Source organism: Notolabrus celidotus, chromosome 14 (genome assembly GCF_009762535.1).
Source record: "Notolabrus celidotus isolate fNotCel1 chromosome 14, fNotCel1.pri, whole genome shotgun sequence".
Classification (NCBI taxonomy): domain Eukaryota; kingdom Metazoa; phylum Chordata; class Actinopteri; order Labriformes; family Labridae; genus Notolabrus; species Notolabrus celidotus.
The window spans coordinates 16,671,486-16,686,769 of NC_048285.1; the positions used below are offsets into that span (position 1 = coordinate 16,671,486).

General features: G+C 39.4%; 1 protein-coding gene across 1 annotated transcript in view; it reads right to left on the reverse strand.

Moving 5' to 3' along the window:
* Positions 1–15,284, reverse strand: part of LOC117825310 (vasodilator-stimulated phosphoprotein-like) — a 43,675-nt gene that overhangs the window by 17,479 nt on the left and 10,912 nt on the right. The window lies entirely within an intron of this gene.

Genomic DNA, 15,284 nt, shown 5'->3' on the forward strand with positions numbered 1-15,284 from the left:
AATTTAAAATGATGAAACACTTTTTCAAAGTTGGAAAAAGTTTTGGAAAACATTTTTATATTTTATAAAACCAAATGACATTAGCAAAACAATTTTACCAAGGCCAAAACAGAAACAGAGTGTCCTGCCAATCGCAGGTCATTCTTTCAGGTCATTCAAAATAAAATAAATAAAGAATAATTCTGGATATTTTCTATCAGTGATTAAGAACAAATCTCAGTTTCCACTGAGTCATTTTAATTCAGACTAATTGCTAGGGATGTAATGGTATTGTAAATATCACGGTATCTCGGTTTCAAAATTCTCACAATAATACCGTGGCATGTAACGATATCAAACAGGAACTCGGAGAACTCCCCCTAGTGTAGTTTCTTTCTGGCGCTATTGAGTGGGCCGGTCTGAGAAGCAAACATCATCTCCCATGATCCCCTGCACAGTGCAGGAAGAGATGGCGGAAAGCACAGAGGGGGAGCAGAGTGGAAAACTTCAACTAGTGGGCCCTCCTGTGAAGTTAAAATCAGAAGTATGGACGCATTTTGATTTTGCAGTAAACAAAAACGATCGAGGAGAAAACATGACGGACATGCAAAAGAAAACGTTAGCAGACACTGCCAGACCGCGATCGTCTACGAGTCTGGGAATACAAGTAATATGAGAAGGCACTTGATGAATCATTCCCCTGCAGCTGTTTTCAGTGGTGGATAATGAGGGATTTAAAAGGTTGGTGAACACGCTTGAGCCAAGTTACAAAATTCCAGTCAGTTTAAAGACACTCAACTGAAAGGTTTTTTTTATTTGCTTGTTATTTGAAACACTAGATCTGCCTACAATGTTCTTTGCACTTGAAAATACCTGTTGGTAGTAATAAATGTGATTAGAACATTTGAGCATTTTGTTTGTGTTCAATTACAATAGGTGTGTTTATCCTTATCATTCCTGGCACTTAATTTTTCACACTATGACATTTTTTTCAAAGTCATCTTATTTTTTGGACAATACCGCCATAATACCGTACCGTGGCCTTAATACCGTAACGATATCGTACCGTGAGATTTTGATATCGTTGCACCCCTACTAAAAACAGAACATTATTCATAGGAAACTTGGATTTTATTCATAATCTGATTGAAAATATATAGATTTATGGCTATTTTTCCTTATTTCAAATGACTGATATTTTAAATGTAGACGTCAGCTCAAGCTGTGAACTATAATGAGTCAGTGAAAACTGAGATTTGTTCATCGTCTTTGATTAAAAATATCCAGCATCATTTCTATTTTTTCAAATTTCATATGGCTTTTATTTTGAAAGCATACATCAAAATGACCTGTGATTGTCAGGACAGACTGCTTTTCTCCACCAAAACAAAGTGCTCACTCAATCACTTCCTACTAAACTCCATTCCGGTAGAATCTGACGATTGTAAATTTGTTTCAGGACTGGTAGAAATGTTCCGTCTCTTGTAAAAGTGTTTTTCTGATTTTGTTAATTTGTTTTCTTCAATGTAAATTTGTTTTGGCCTTGGTAGAATTGTTCTGCTAACGTCATTTTGTTTTATAAAGTGTAATAATGTTTTCCAAAATGTAAATTTGTCTACAACTTTGTAAAAGTGCTTCAGCTTTTGTGAATTTGCATTGTACCTCCCAGCCACCATACACAAGAATACCTGACTAAACACAACAAGCTCATGGAGCCAAGCTGAGACTTGTATTTGCAGCAGCAGGACTGCTTTATTCAGTCTTTTTGCTTATTTCAGTTTTGGCAGAAAACTGAAGTATCTTAATATGATAACGGTATCCTGACAAGCTGAAAAAATGTTTGTGGAACTTCTATCTCAAAACAATAATTGTTTTGGTGGAGTTACATTAGAGACAAAAGCTTATTTATAAGTCCTGTGCAAGCAGAATAAACACGTTTGAACATGTTCAGGTATATACTTGCGCAATTGTAAGTTTAGGTAGCAGAGTCTGAGACTGCAGGGTGCGTTTCAGACACTGAGGTCTAAAGATGAACAAGGAAGAGGATACCATAACTTTGTATAAATACAGCCAACACAATAGTTCATAAAAGTTTTTAGTAAAAACAAACTGGAAAAGGTACAAAATCATTACATCTATTGGCTAAAAGTGGAGGTGAAAAGGGACAAAGCTACAAAGTTGAATGACTGTAAATTCCTTTTATTTACCCCCCCCCCCTTCCCCTCCCTCTCTCTCTTTCCCCTTGTATTCTCTCTTTGTCTCTTGATCAATCTCCTCCACCTTTCCCCCTCTCCCTCCATCTGTGCAGTCAGCGATACAATCTGCTACTTCCTGTGACACAACCCACTTCCTGCTGCCAACACTTCCCAATAAGGTCTGCCTCTGCCTCTGCCTCAACAAACACTGTCCACACACTCACAATCCAAAAATCCCAAAAATGATCCATGAGCCAAACTGTGGGATCTGTGATCAGTAGCAACCAAGACACATAGATTTTACAGTTTGAGCAATTTTAAAAATACATGTATAAATATATGTATACATAAAGACAATGTTTAGAGGGAAATAATACAGGCGCTGGTGATAATGATAAGATTAGTAGTATTTACTGCTCTCTTTATGGACACATCCTTAAGCTGTTGGAACAAAAAGCAATACTTCAACAATTAAACCTAACATAAAATATGGTTCTCACTTTAAGTCCTCTCTTCACCAGCACTTATCTGAAAGGAGTTTTAAAAGAGACTAACTTTCACTTTTCTTTCTTTCACTTTCTGAGTCTCTTTTGCTTCCAGTCCATAGCTCACAAAGGAGAGAACATGGAATATACAAAGAGGTCATTTTTCAGTAAGCCTTGGATATCTAGCAAGTTGCCCATTATAATTATTTTGCTAGTACAAATCTGTTCTGTTTTTTTCATTCATTTTGTTGTTGCAGAAGTGCACCAAATATTCCAAGGCATTATGTATCAGTATTCAATCAGGTCTTTATTTTCAAAATCATAGATAGTGGGGCGCTGGTGGCCGAGCAGTCTAAGCGTCCCACGTATAGAGGCTATAGTCCTCAATGCAGAGGTCGCCCACTCTCTACTCTCCACATTTCCTGTCTCTCTTCAGCTGTCCTATCCAAAAAATAAATTAATAAAAAATAGGCAAAAAAAGCCCCAAAATATATCTAAAACATTTTTTTTTAATTGTAGATAGCAAAAATGTTCCTATTATTCTTTTTTTTAATTTTAAAACAACTCAGGCTTGGATTGAGAATGAGCAGGCCCCAGGGAACAAAATCTTGGAGGCCACCCTAAACCCAAGCCTGCCCCGACCCTCCACTATGCACACACATATGCACTGTAATGTAGGGATGTCATGATCAGCCTTTTTGGCACCCGATCACGTTCCAATTTTTTAAATATTTTTTTACATTTATGTGATACGTTCACATACATTCATCGGATACTTGTACTTGCCTAGTTAATAGAGTTGCATACTGTTTTCTTTTTGTTTTGTTTAAAAATAAATTAAAGTAAATAAAATAACAAAGATGTCTACAGCTTATTCTCCTTAAATCAGTCCAGCTAGCATTGTGTTAAACTAAAAAATAATCTATTCTAGATGTTCTGCTTTATGAGACCCACAAAAGTTTTGTGCATGCAATACTGCACACTCAAACTCAATGCTGCTGTGAATGTAAGTCTCATGACAGTGCCAGATTTACAATAGCGTTGCCCAGCTGCTAGATTAAGAAGATGAATATTAGACAATCACTCAATCAATCAATCTTAATTTGTATTGCACCAATCACAACAAACGTTATCTCAAGATGCTTTTACAAACAGAGCAGGTCTGGACCACTCTTTTTTAAATTATTAAAAAGACCCAACATCAAGACAGGATAAGGTCCAGTCCCCTCTTACTGACAGGAATCAGTCTCATCTCATCTTAATCTACCATGAGCATTGCACCTCGCAGTATTTAGCAAGTTACAGCGGCAAGGAAAAACTTCCTTTTAACAGGCAGAAACCTCGAGCAGAACCAGACTCATGTTAGACAGGCATCTGCCTCAACAAAGTTGGAGTTGGACAGAGGGATAGAGGAGAATAAGAGAGAAAGAGCGATGATAGTGATGAGAAGGATAGGAGTAGTAGTAGTAGTAGCTGTTGCCGCTGAAGTCCGGCACGTCCGCAGCAGCTGGAGTCTGGAACGTCCACAGCAGCAGGCCAGCTATGGCTTTCTTACGATACATTTTCCATTGAACAATATCCATCGCTTTTTTATTTTTCACAATTGATACACCTCCATCACCTAAAAGTGGAGGTATCAATCCAGTGTGCAGCGGGGCTTATATGTGACATGGGACAAACATCAAAGCTTTTACTGCAGTCACATCATGTTTTAAATCTCCCCATATGTTTTCACAAACTTTGCTGTACAACTCTGGTACCCAGCAGTGTTGAAACAGCAGGACCAGAAGAATTCTAGATCCAAAAGACAGAAGAAAAACATACATTCTTATAGAGATAAACTGGTTGTTTAAAGCGGTGAATTCAACCACCACCTCTATAATCTTGTCAGCATTTTCACTCTTTTGAGGATATCTATCCTTCCATATTAAGTCCAGAGTTTGTTGCTTCAGTGGAGCAGTCTTTCCTTTGTTGCTCTAGTGAAGTGTGTTGCATGTTAAGTTATTAAATGTTGTACCATATTGGTGGTATTAGTCACAGCTCTACTGCTACCACCTTGCAAAATGATCATATTATGGCTTCGTTTCCACCAAGCGGTCTGGTATGGATCAGTACAGTTTGGTATGGGTCGGATCGGTAGCGCCTGATCCTGTTTGCGTTTAAACAGCCAGCCATGCCCTACTTGGTCGGCGGTGTGTAAGCCGGATGCCGATAGCCGTGTCAGTTCAGTTGTGCTCATAAGTTTACATACCCTGGCAGAATTTGTGATTTTTTTTTGGCCATTTTTCAGAGAATATGAATGATGAGAGGGAAAAAAAATCACTCGTGGTTTGTGGTTGTGTGAAGCCATTCATTGTCAAGCAGATGTGTTAACTCTTTTTATATCATAATTACACCAGAAACTACCCAAGAAATCATACATTCTGCCAGGGTATGTAAACATATGAGCACAACTGTACGTAATAGCATCGTCATGGCAGCGTGACACAGTGTACCCCACTAATAAATGCAACGAAGAAGAAAAACGTGAGGAAAGTCTGCATCTCCATGGTCAACTATGGAACGCTGTTTCTTGACGCCATTTTCTAAACAAAAAAAGTTATCTTCCCGAAGTCCACTGGAGATTTAAACATGGCGGGGTTATGTGTTGTTCTTTATTACCGCTGCCGCATGGGAAGTGACGATTCTTTCGACCAATCAACGGACTGCAGTGTTTCTAGCTTCACCTTCTGGGGTCGGATTGGTATGTCTGGCACCCCAACAGAAAGGTACCAAAAAGTGGGACGGTACGGCTTGGTAATTTGGGGACCTGTACCGGTTTTAGTCAATGGAAACGCTACAAAATGCGTGCCGTACCGAGACGAACCAATCTGAACCACTTGGTGGAGATGGGGCTTTTGATACGATGCAAGTGAATTTTGAACTGTTTTCACCTTCTAGCTAAAAAAATATGGTGTTTGGTATGTTTTCACCCTTTTGAACCATATGTCTACATTCCAGAAGTTAGCTGGCTGTGCACGTGTTCATACAATGACATTTAAGAATAGCTGGAGTTCAACATCAGTGTCTCTATCTGAACCCCAACTCATTCGAGGCAGATGGCCGTCTAACATGAGTCTGGTTCTGCTCGAGGTTTCTGCCTGTTAAAAGGAACTTTTTCCTTGCCGCTGTAACTAGCTAAATACTACAATGCTCATGATGGATTAAGATGAGATAAGATTGAGTCCTGTTAGTAAATGGTAAATGGACCTGTATTTATATAGCGCTTTTTTAGCCTTTCTGACCACTTAAAGCGCTTTTACACTACTTGTCACATTCACCCATTCACAGCACATTCACCTACTGATGGCAGAGGCTGCTATACAATAGGTATTAGCTAATCTCATTCATACACATTTACACACTGCTGAACAACGGGAGCAATTTGGGTTCAGTGTCTTGCTCAAGGACATTTTGGCATGTGACTAAAGGAGCTGGGAGGATTTGGGGTCTTTGATAATAATTCAACATAGAGTACAGTCTAGAGCTGCTATGTTTGTAAAAGTGTCTTGAGATAATGATTTGGCGTTATACAAATACAGATCGGCTCAGTGTCCAGATCGACTCCAATCCAATAGTTGAGATCAAGATCAGGACATCCCTACAGTAATGTGAGTTGTTAAAAGTTTTTGATTGGACTAAAATCTATTTGAAATACCTATAGTTGTGATCATAGGCTGCATGACAACACTTATATCCCACCTATATCATCTGCATAATAGCCTACAGTGCATAGCTAAATGGTAAATTCAAGAGTCTATGATTCAGAATCTTCAATCACACATACACACACACACACACACATCAACCCATAATGCATGGGTAGACCTATAGTAAATAGTAATATACTGTATGTAGCCAGTATTTTTAATCATACCAGAGTTCTACCATATCACAATGTAAAAATTGAATGGAAAGATTGAATGGCCTAGTGGTTAGCTGATGCCTGCTGTTTGCAGAGCAAGAATGTGTCACACATAGACTTCCACATGGCTTCAGGAAACTCAATATGCAATTCCTCTTTCCAAGCATCCCTGAATCTGTCAGTATAAGCTGTAGTACCATTGTCATGTTATAGACTGACACATTTAGAGATAAGATGTCTCAGGTGACCAAACAATGCAACCATCCTTTAAAGTACAAGTTATCAATTGAGACTAAACCCATATCTCTCCAGACACAACAGGATTTGTCTAACTGTGAGGGTAAAAAAGGAGTGATTAAAAAAAGATCAGTGCTTTTCCAGAGGTTTCCGGCAGACTACCTAAAATTCTGATCTGATTTAGAATTCAGAATCTCAGAATCAGCTTTATTGGCCAGGTATGCTTGAACACACAAGGAATTTGACTTTGGTAAACTGTGCTCTCTTTGTACAAGGCATAAGAATAAGACATACAAATAAAAAAAAAAAATTAAAGCTATAAATACAAAAGAACAACAAATAGGCATGACTAATATGTACAGGCTAAAATAATATGATAAAGGGCAGTGATGAGTAGCAGAGGTAGTATTTACATTATAAAAATAGTAGTTCAAACAATATAAATATGGAATTCTGCTTGGAGAATTGTTGCATTGTATATCTACATGTATATTTACAGAGAGTATTGATCCAACAGGTATGACACTGTTATGGTTTAATGTTCATCAGAGTGACAGCCTGGGGGAAGAGACTGTTCTTATGGCGGGTTGCTTTGGCGCACAGTGATCTGTAGCGCCTGCCGGAGGGGAGGAGTTTGAAGAATTTGTGTCCAGGGTGTGAGGGGTCAGCGGTGATGCTACCTGCCCGTTTCTTGGCCCGGGACCGATACAAGTCCTGGATGGGGGGGCAGGTTGACACCGATGATTCTAACAGAACACTTCAAGACAAAGCTTAAATTCTTTAAGGACTCAAGCTTATCCAGCTTGGAAAATAACATGGCTGGCAGGGATGAGCTGACAACAGAGTTGGCCTCCATGTTATACTTTATAGGTGCATTTTGACCAAGAGTTCCCGGCTCTTTCAGCCCCAGAACTACTTTACCCTGAACTAAAAGGTTCTGTGCCCCCCATTGTTGTCTTTCAGCCCCAGAACTACTTTACCCTGAACTAAAAGGTTCTGTGCCCCCCATTGTTGTCTGCATTTCGACCGTGGGCCCGAAGCCCCGGGTAGATTGTGCAAATCAGGCCAGTGATGTATGGAGGGGGGGAAAAGTAAATGCACTACACCACCAGACCAGTAGAGGGCAGTAAGTCAAAGAGGAATGCCATTCATCACAGATAACACCATAGAAGAAGACGGACCGGCAGGTATCACAACAGTTAGCCTGTTAGCATGGAAGAGACTCAACTTGCGCCGTTTTAGATCGTGCTATATGTCATCACAGATGGATTCACTGAATCAACACGTGAGAGGAGATAAGTGCGAGTAGCAAAGACGTTTCAACACGACCTTGAAATCATTTTTTACTCAAGATGCCATGGCAGAGATCGCCGCTGTTTTGATTTAAACAGCGACCCTGTTATCTGCCGACTTTCAGCCGAATGCATCCTCATAAACATCTTTAGATGATCATTAAATATCTGATGAGGATATTGAATCTCAAAACTCCCTGTGTTTCAACAGCTGTGTAAACTCCTCAAACACTGTTAAATTCAGCTGAAGGTCTCTAGTTTACAGGGTCACTTTTAAAACTGTAACACTGGGAGGGACGCATTTGCGGTGGGCTGAGAGAAGACTACTGTTACAAGCTGCTAAATGAAGGGAATCACAGCTTCTTCTTTTGAAAAGTACACACACATTCAAAAAAGATAGAAAAAATTAAAGAAAGAGAAATCAAGTGAATCACAGATGTGTGATGTTATTGTGGACGACGGGCAGAATAAAAACACTGCAGTTAATCTACCAATCAGACACATTCAGCATTGCAGGCCCTGCCCCCCAAAAGCCCCAGGGTTTTTGAAAAGTACTATCCCCCTAGCCGGGGCTTTTTAGGGGGGAGATTATCAACCCCTGAACTAAATTTAGATCCTAGTTCCACCGGTCGAAACGCACGTAGTTCAGGGGTAAAGTTCCTAGTTCCTGGGTAAACTTCCTCCGGTATAAAAACGCCTTAAGACACAAGGGGGTCCTTGAGCTAAGCTTTCTTGAGCCCTCCTTCACCAAAACATAACAGCCCTGGAATTGTCCACCCGGTAGTAATGCCTGGCCTCTGCAATCTCGGTCCTCCTTCTGACTTCTGTTTCTGTAAGTGTCTCTGGAGATCCTTTGATTTCAATATTTCAAAACTCAGGATAGAATCATGGGATTCAACCCTCTAAAAAAGTTGATGAAAGAAAAATTAAAAGGTTCTGGCGCAGATATAGATATCTGGGATGGGCTAGTTTTGATTGAGTTTATACCAGGGGTTCTCAAACTTTTTGGAGCCAGGGACCCCTTACAGGTGAGAAAATTGTCCAAGGCCCCCCTCATAATTGTAACAGATTAAGCACATGCTTACTACCATTAGATTTCCTTGGAACTACTTGTATTGTAAAACGTATCAATCTAAATACTTCAGACCTGTTCCATAGTGATAAACAGATAACACTTCAATTTGAATCAAGTAAATACCACTTGTATACTTTAAAACAGAGGGTCATTTCATTCCTTGTGGACTCAACATGACAACATACTTTTCAAGTAATTGATCTTAAATGCTTTCAGAAAATTAACAGTAGCAAGACTCACATATCCCTTCAAGCCACTAAATGGTATCATAACAATGGTGTATGCTGTTTTTTTAATGACACAGCACAATTTATTAGAAATGTATTCAAATTATTTCACGGACCCCCATGCTATGGTTCACGGACCCCCTGGGGTCCCAGGACCCCACTTTGAGAACAACTGGTAGCATTCTTCAGCTTTGCATATTTGTTTATGTTTTGAGACGTATTCAATAACTTTCAATTGGAATACTAACATAGGGTTCTGATGAGGTGGTCTTTAACTATTCTGAATGGGATCTTTTCCAGAGAACCCAATAAGAAAACATCAAGAAGGGGTTTAAAGTCAGATTTTACCTGGTTAATTGAATATCCAGATAACCTACAGAATGAAGTACTTAAGCCTAGGAGAGTAGGGACCGATTTTTCTAGAATTTTTCAAACAATATTACATTATCTGTATATAAGGTACAGTGTTTCCCCACCTCGAGACCTTCTTTATTCAGATGGCTTTTTATTTTAAGAGTTAAAAGAAGTTAAAACAACCTTGGGTTGGGTGGATAAGCACTCTCTGATCTCATGTACATCAAGCATGCTGTGCAAGGCAGAGATGGCTTATGGGAACTAGGAGGAGACAGAGACTTAGGAGTGGGAAATATATGCATATTTAATAGCAGAGAAAGGGAGGGCTGAGAAGTAAGACTGAGAGTCAGGATATACATTATTGATAAACTTTGGCCGCAGAGACTCAAAACGTGTGGGGTGCAAGGGCATACAGGGGAGTGTGTCTATGTGCTAAACTCAATCCACTGACTAAAACATATTCAATGATTTGCAGTTGACTGTACTTTTGTAATGGACAATATCATGAAAGGTTGGCTATTATACACACCATCTCCTCCGATAAGGACCAGCAATCCACTTCTGAGGATGCTTATACTAGTTGTCGGGCTAAGCTAGCTAAGTGATAGTTTCTTTCTCTAACACAAATAAGTCTCTGGCTGATGCAGTGGGAAGGATTTAAGTCATCAACCTTGAAAATGCCTCCAACAAAAGGACTGAACACAACAGGACTCCTCAGTTAAGGACGTTTTTAAAAGTATCAAATTGCAAATTATTTTTTGCAACACATTTTGGACTCAGTCTTAACTTGCTGTTAATGCAGTTAAAGGGAACTGCTCATCCCTCTGTTGTTTTACTGTCGGGGAGGGGTTAACAGGAAATAGCAGAGCACAGCCCGGGAATGTGTTCTCTAAGAGATGTCTGTATAAGGCTGTGATCTGAGAGCTATCCTCCAAATGTGCTGGCAAGTACAGGCAGGCTCAGTGGCTTTGTGTCTTCTTTCCTCCTCCTCTTATGTTTGCCTGACCATCCCTCAATGCTCCTCAGCAATTTTTCAAGGATTTCTAATTTGGGACAGGCTTCTTGGTGTAATTTATGCTTTGTAATGTATGTCATATGTTATTGAAGTTATATTTAGAAGCTGGGTTTAGAGCTGCTTCAGTACAGTGTAAATGATGGTAAAACACAATAATCAAAGATAAAGAACATAGAGATATTAGTCCTGAGGCTGGGACAAGACACAATGAAGTTACAGTCTTCTGTCTTAACTTAAACTACTCCAATATCATGTATTTGAATCTATTATTTGTTCATAGTCCCTCCTGATATGCAAGACTTCTTCCTTCAAAGGATCTCAATATCACGGTTCTTGGCTTCAGCACTAAGTTTCTTTCTCTGTGGCCAATAGGCAGCAGGAGAGGCTGAAACAAAGTTACAACACTTTCCATTAGGAGTGTAAATTTCAAGTATTTTCCGTGATCGATCTTTGGAAATGTTAACGATCAATTATCGATTAATCATTAAAAAAACGTAAATGTTTTCCATGTCACAAACAATGTCAAATGCGTTTTTCCCCATAATCAAAATGTCCTTCATGACACAATGTATATAACTGACAGTATTGAATAGCTAAGGATCGACTTGAGGTGTTCAAAATGTTAAACATGCCAAATATCAATGTGTAGAGCAGGCTCATAATCTCCGCTGACAAACGGTATTAAAGCAGGATTTACAGCAACAAGGGAACTGATCAGAAATATATTTTACACTCAGTGTCCAGTTACTGAGAAAAATAAGCATATGAACGCGGTCACGTGTCAGCCGGGAGAGCAACAGGGTCACAATCAGTCCAGTGGCAGAGACAAAAAGCGCTCGCTGAGACCTGTCACTCAGCTGCAGCCCCCAGCTGAGCGGCTCCACTGTGCGCAACACCTTCAGCTGATTTACATCAAAACATGCTTTAAACTTAAAATACCCCCCTGATAGCTGAACGAAATATGAGACCACATGTTGTTTGTCCCACGTGATAGAAAATAGAAACAAAAAATGTGTTTGAGTATGTTCTTAACAAGCAATTAATCTATAATCAATTAATTGTTAACATTGTCAACATGTCTCTTCTTTCAGGTGTCCTCTCCCAGGCCATTGAAACAGCAGTAATTAAACCACTCCTGAGGAAGAACAATTTAGATACATCAGAAATGAACAACTATAGGCCGATATCAAACCTCCCTTTTTTTAAGTAAAATTATCGAAAAAGCTGTTTTTCAACAATTGAACAATTATCTAATGATAAATGACTGTTTTGATGTCTCCCAATCAGGATTCCGATCACATCACATCACAGAGACCACCCTAGTCCAGGTCCTCCATGATATTCATTTAAACAAAGACAGTGGCAAAATTTCAGTTTTGGTATCACTTGATCTTAGGGCTGCTTTTGACACGGTTGACTACAAGATACCACTGGAAAGACTTTAAAACTGGGTGGGACTCTCTGGTGCAGTACTAAATTGGTCCTATTTAAATGACCAGGACTATTTTGTGTCTATAGGTAAATCTGAGCGGATGAAAATCGTATGTGGAGTACCTCAGGGATCCATTCTGGGGCCTCTGCTATTCAACATCTACATGCTCCCCTTAGGTCAGATAATAAGAAACAATAAAATAAATTATCATAGCTATGCAGATGACGCACACATTTACATCACCATATCACCAGGGGATTATAGTACCATACAAACCCAAACAAATCAATGACTGGACAAGCCAGAATTTTCTTCAGTTAAAGAAAAAACTGAAATGATTGTTTTTGGAGCCAAGGAAGAAAGGTTAAAGGTTACTGCTCAGCTCCAATCTGCACAGATGAAATGTTCAAACCAAGCCAGAAACCTTGGTGTAATCATAGACTCTTAATTTCAGCAGCCACATTAAGACAATTACAAAGTCTGCCTACTATCACCTTAAGAATATATCAAGGATTAAAGGACTTCTGTCTCAGCAGGATGCAGAAAAACTCGTCCATGCATTTATCTTTAGCAGACTAGACTACTGTCACGTGGTCTTTCCAGCACTCCCTAAAAAGTCCATCAGACGGCTGCAGCTCATACAGAATGCTGCTGCTCGAGTCCTAACAAGGACCAAAAAGGTAGATCACATCACTCCAGTTCTTAGATCCCTACACTGGCTAACTGTCTGTCAGAGAATAGCCTTTAAAATCCTGCTGATGGTTTATAAAGCACTGAATGGTTTAGGCCCAAAATACATTCCTGATCTGCTGCTACTTTATGAACCACCTTGACCTCTGAGGTCATCAGGTACTGGTCTGCTTTCAGTCCCTAGAGTCAGAACGAAACATAGTGAAGCAGCCTACAGCTCAACCTGTCCAAGACTGAGCTTATTATCATTCCAGCCAGTCCCACTGTGGATATCAAAACCTCATGCACACTAAGTCTACCCGAAATCTGGGTGTCATGATTGATGACCAGCTAACCTTCAGGGTTCATGTTGCCTCCATTGCTCGGTTCTGCCATTTTGCCCTCTATAATCAACAATGATCAACAATATGGACAGTGTTACAACATAACGCAGCAGTAAATGCTATCTATTGATGAGTGGGATCACATACTTCATGCCACCACAGCATACGCCACTGCCCAAGTTGAGCCACCCCAGTCAAAAAAGTCTGGATCCGCCCCTGCTTATTGGCGCGTGCCTCATCGCACCTATGTCATGCTTCTTTGACAGTCAACAGGTGGGTCGAAGGGTGCTGCTGATAGACTAGAGGTGGCTACAGGAAAAGACAGGGACTCAAATTTCACCCAGGTAAAAGTCAGACAATTGTCAACACAATTGACCTTATAGTGAGGTAAAATCTTTATTCTCTGGTAGCATACCAATCAAAACTAACTTTTTAGTTAAAAGGTTAGCATGCTACTTTGGCAGGCCAAAGAATCATTTATATTTTCATATTGGATCCTGTCCAACAATCCTAGCAACAGCAGCGGAGGAGGTGAGTGAAACTTAATTTTGCTGAACACAACAAAAACTTAAACAATGAGCCATGGTGATGATAGCAGCAGTGTGAAAAGTTGTGACATATGCCTTGTTTTTAAAGGTGAGTCAACCACAGAGCTCAGAGAAAAGCTGAATAAGGACAGCTTCATGTTAAATTGACCACAACAGGCAGATAAATATCCATCACCTTAGACTGCTAACTGCTGTGGAATCACTGGGACTATTATTCAAAAACTACATACATGAATAATTTTAAATTTAAAAATGTTTTTTCCCAACAGGTTTGTATCTTAAATTAGTTGCTGGGTAATAAGCATGATTAGCGGGACAGGGTGAGTAAGGACCCCCACCCTAAAGGGATTCTATTTCCCATAACCACCTGCTGTCCATACATTATCTCTTACATCAGTGCTTCCCAAACTGTGGGGCACAGCTTAATAAAAAACAATACAGCCATGCTAACTAGGCCAACTATGTATAGTGATAGAAGTGAAGTGGCTGGTAAACAAAGTAGCGTAGCAGAGTAATATGTGACAGACAACAACGTAGATCGGACCCCCCTCCTCTCTGTGTTACCCTGAGACACTTCAGAGCAGAGCCACACTCATCAAACAGCGGCTGCTTATCATTTTGTAATACTGTAAAATATCATGACCTTAAAAGTCAATAATATAAAAATGGAAATGAATAAATTATCACAAACAAATAAATAAATGAACTAATTAATGAAGGAATTAATCAATCAATGAATCACTTAAAACATAAATAGGTGTGTATGTGTGTGTATGTATGGGGGGGGAATATTCACCCACAAAGCGGGGAAAGGTTTGGGAACCACTGCCTTAAATGAACCATCTAGATCGCCAAAATTAAAGGTTTTTCTTGAAGACAATTAGAATGGCCATGCTCTGAAGAGAAAAAATAAATATATTCCTTCAAAAATAATATCCTGGGGGTTTGTTTTTGTTGCTGTAACTGGTGTAGAGCAGTAGGCTTTTTTCGCGCGTCAATCGTGGAGGAAAATGCTCCGGGATTGTAAATGCATCAGAAAAAGATTTAAATGGGGGGGGGTACCCTAAAGAGTATAGAAAAATTGTTGGTGTCGAAAATCAAATCAAAAGGAGATTTTTACCTGGAATTTAGTTTTGTAAATGTGCAACACATTTAGCTACTTTTTTATTTTTAAAAAGAATACGAAATCCTAGTTTTAGTATTTTTTAAAGTTTCTGTCAACAATAGCCAAAAGTTAGTTGTAGCTGCATAATTCTGCACTTGAGAGCGCTCTTTTTTTTTTTTGCCTTGTATTTTTCATAAAGCCCTTGGATGGCAACTTGAAAAAACTAGGTGTGTTGGTAGTATTACATACTGCTTGTCTAGAGTAAGGATCATGTTTTTCAAACCCTCCCTGGTAACTCTTTTTATGTGATGCCATGCCTGCCATCTAAGTAAAAGTAATGGTGTAATTGATATCTATCTGCTATTTGGAAACTCTCTTATATGGTGTCGTGCTGGCGTATGCATCAGAAATAGTGTTTTGTTT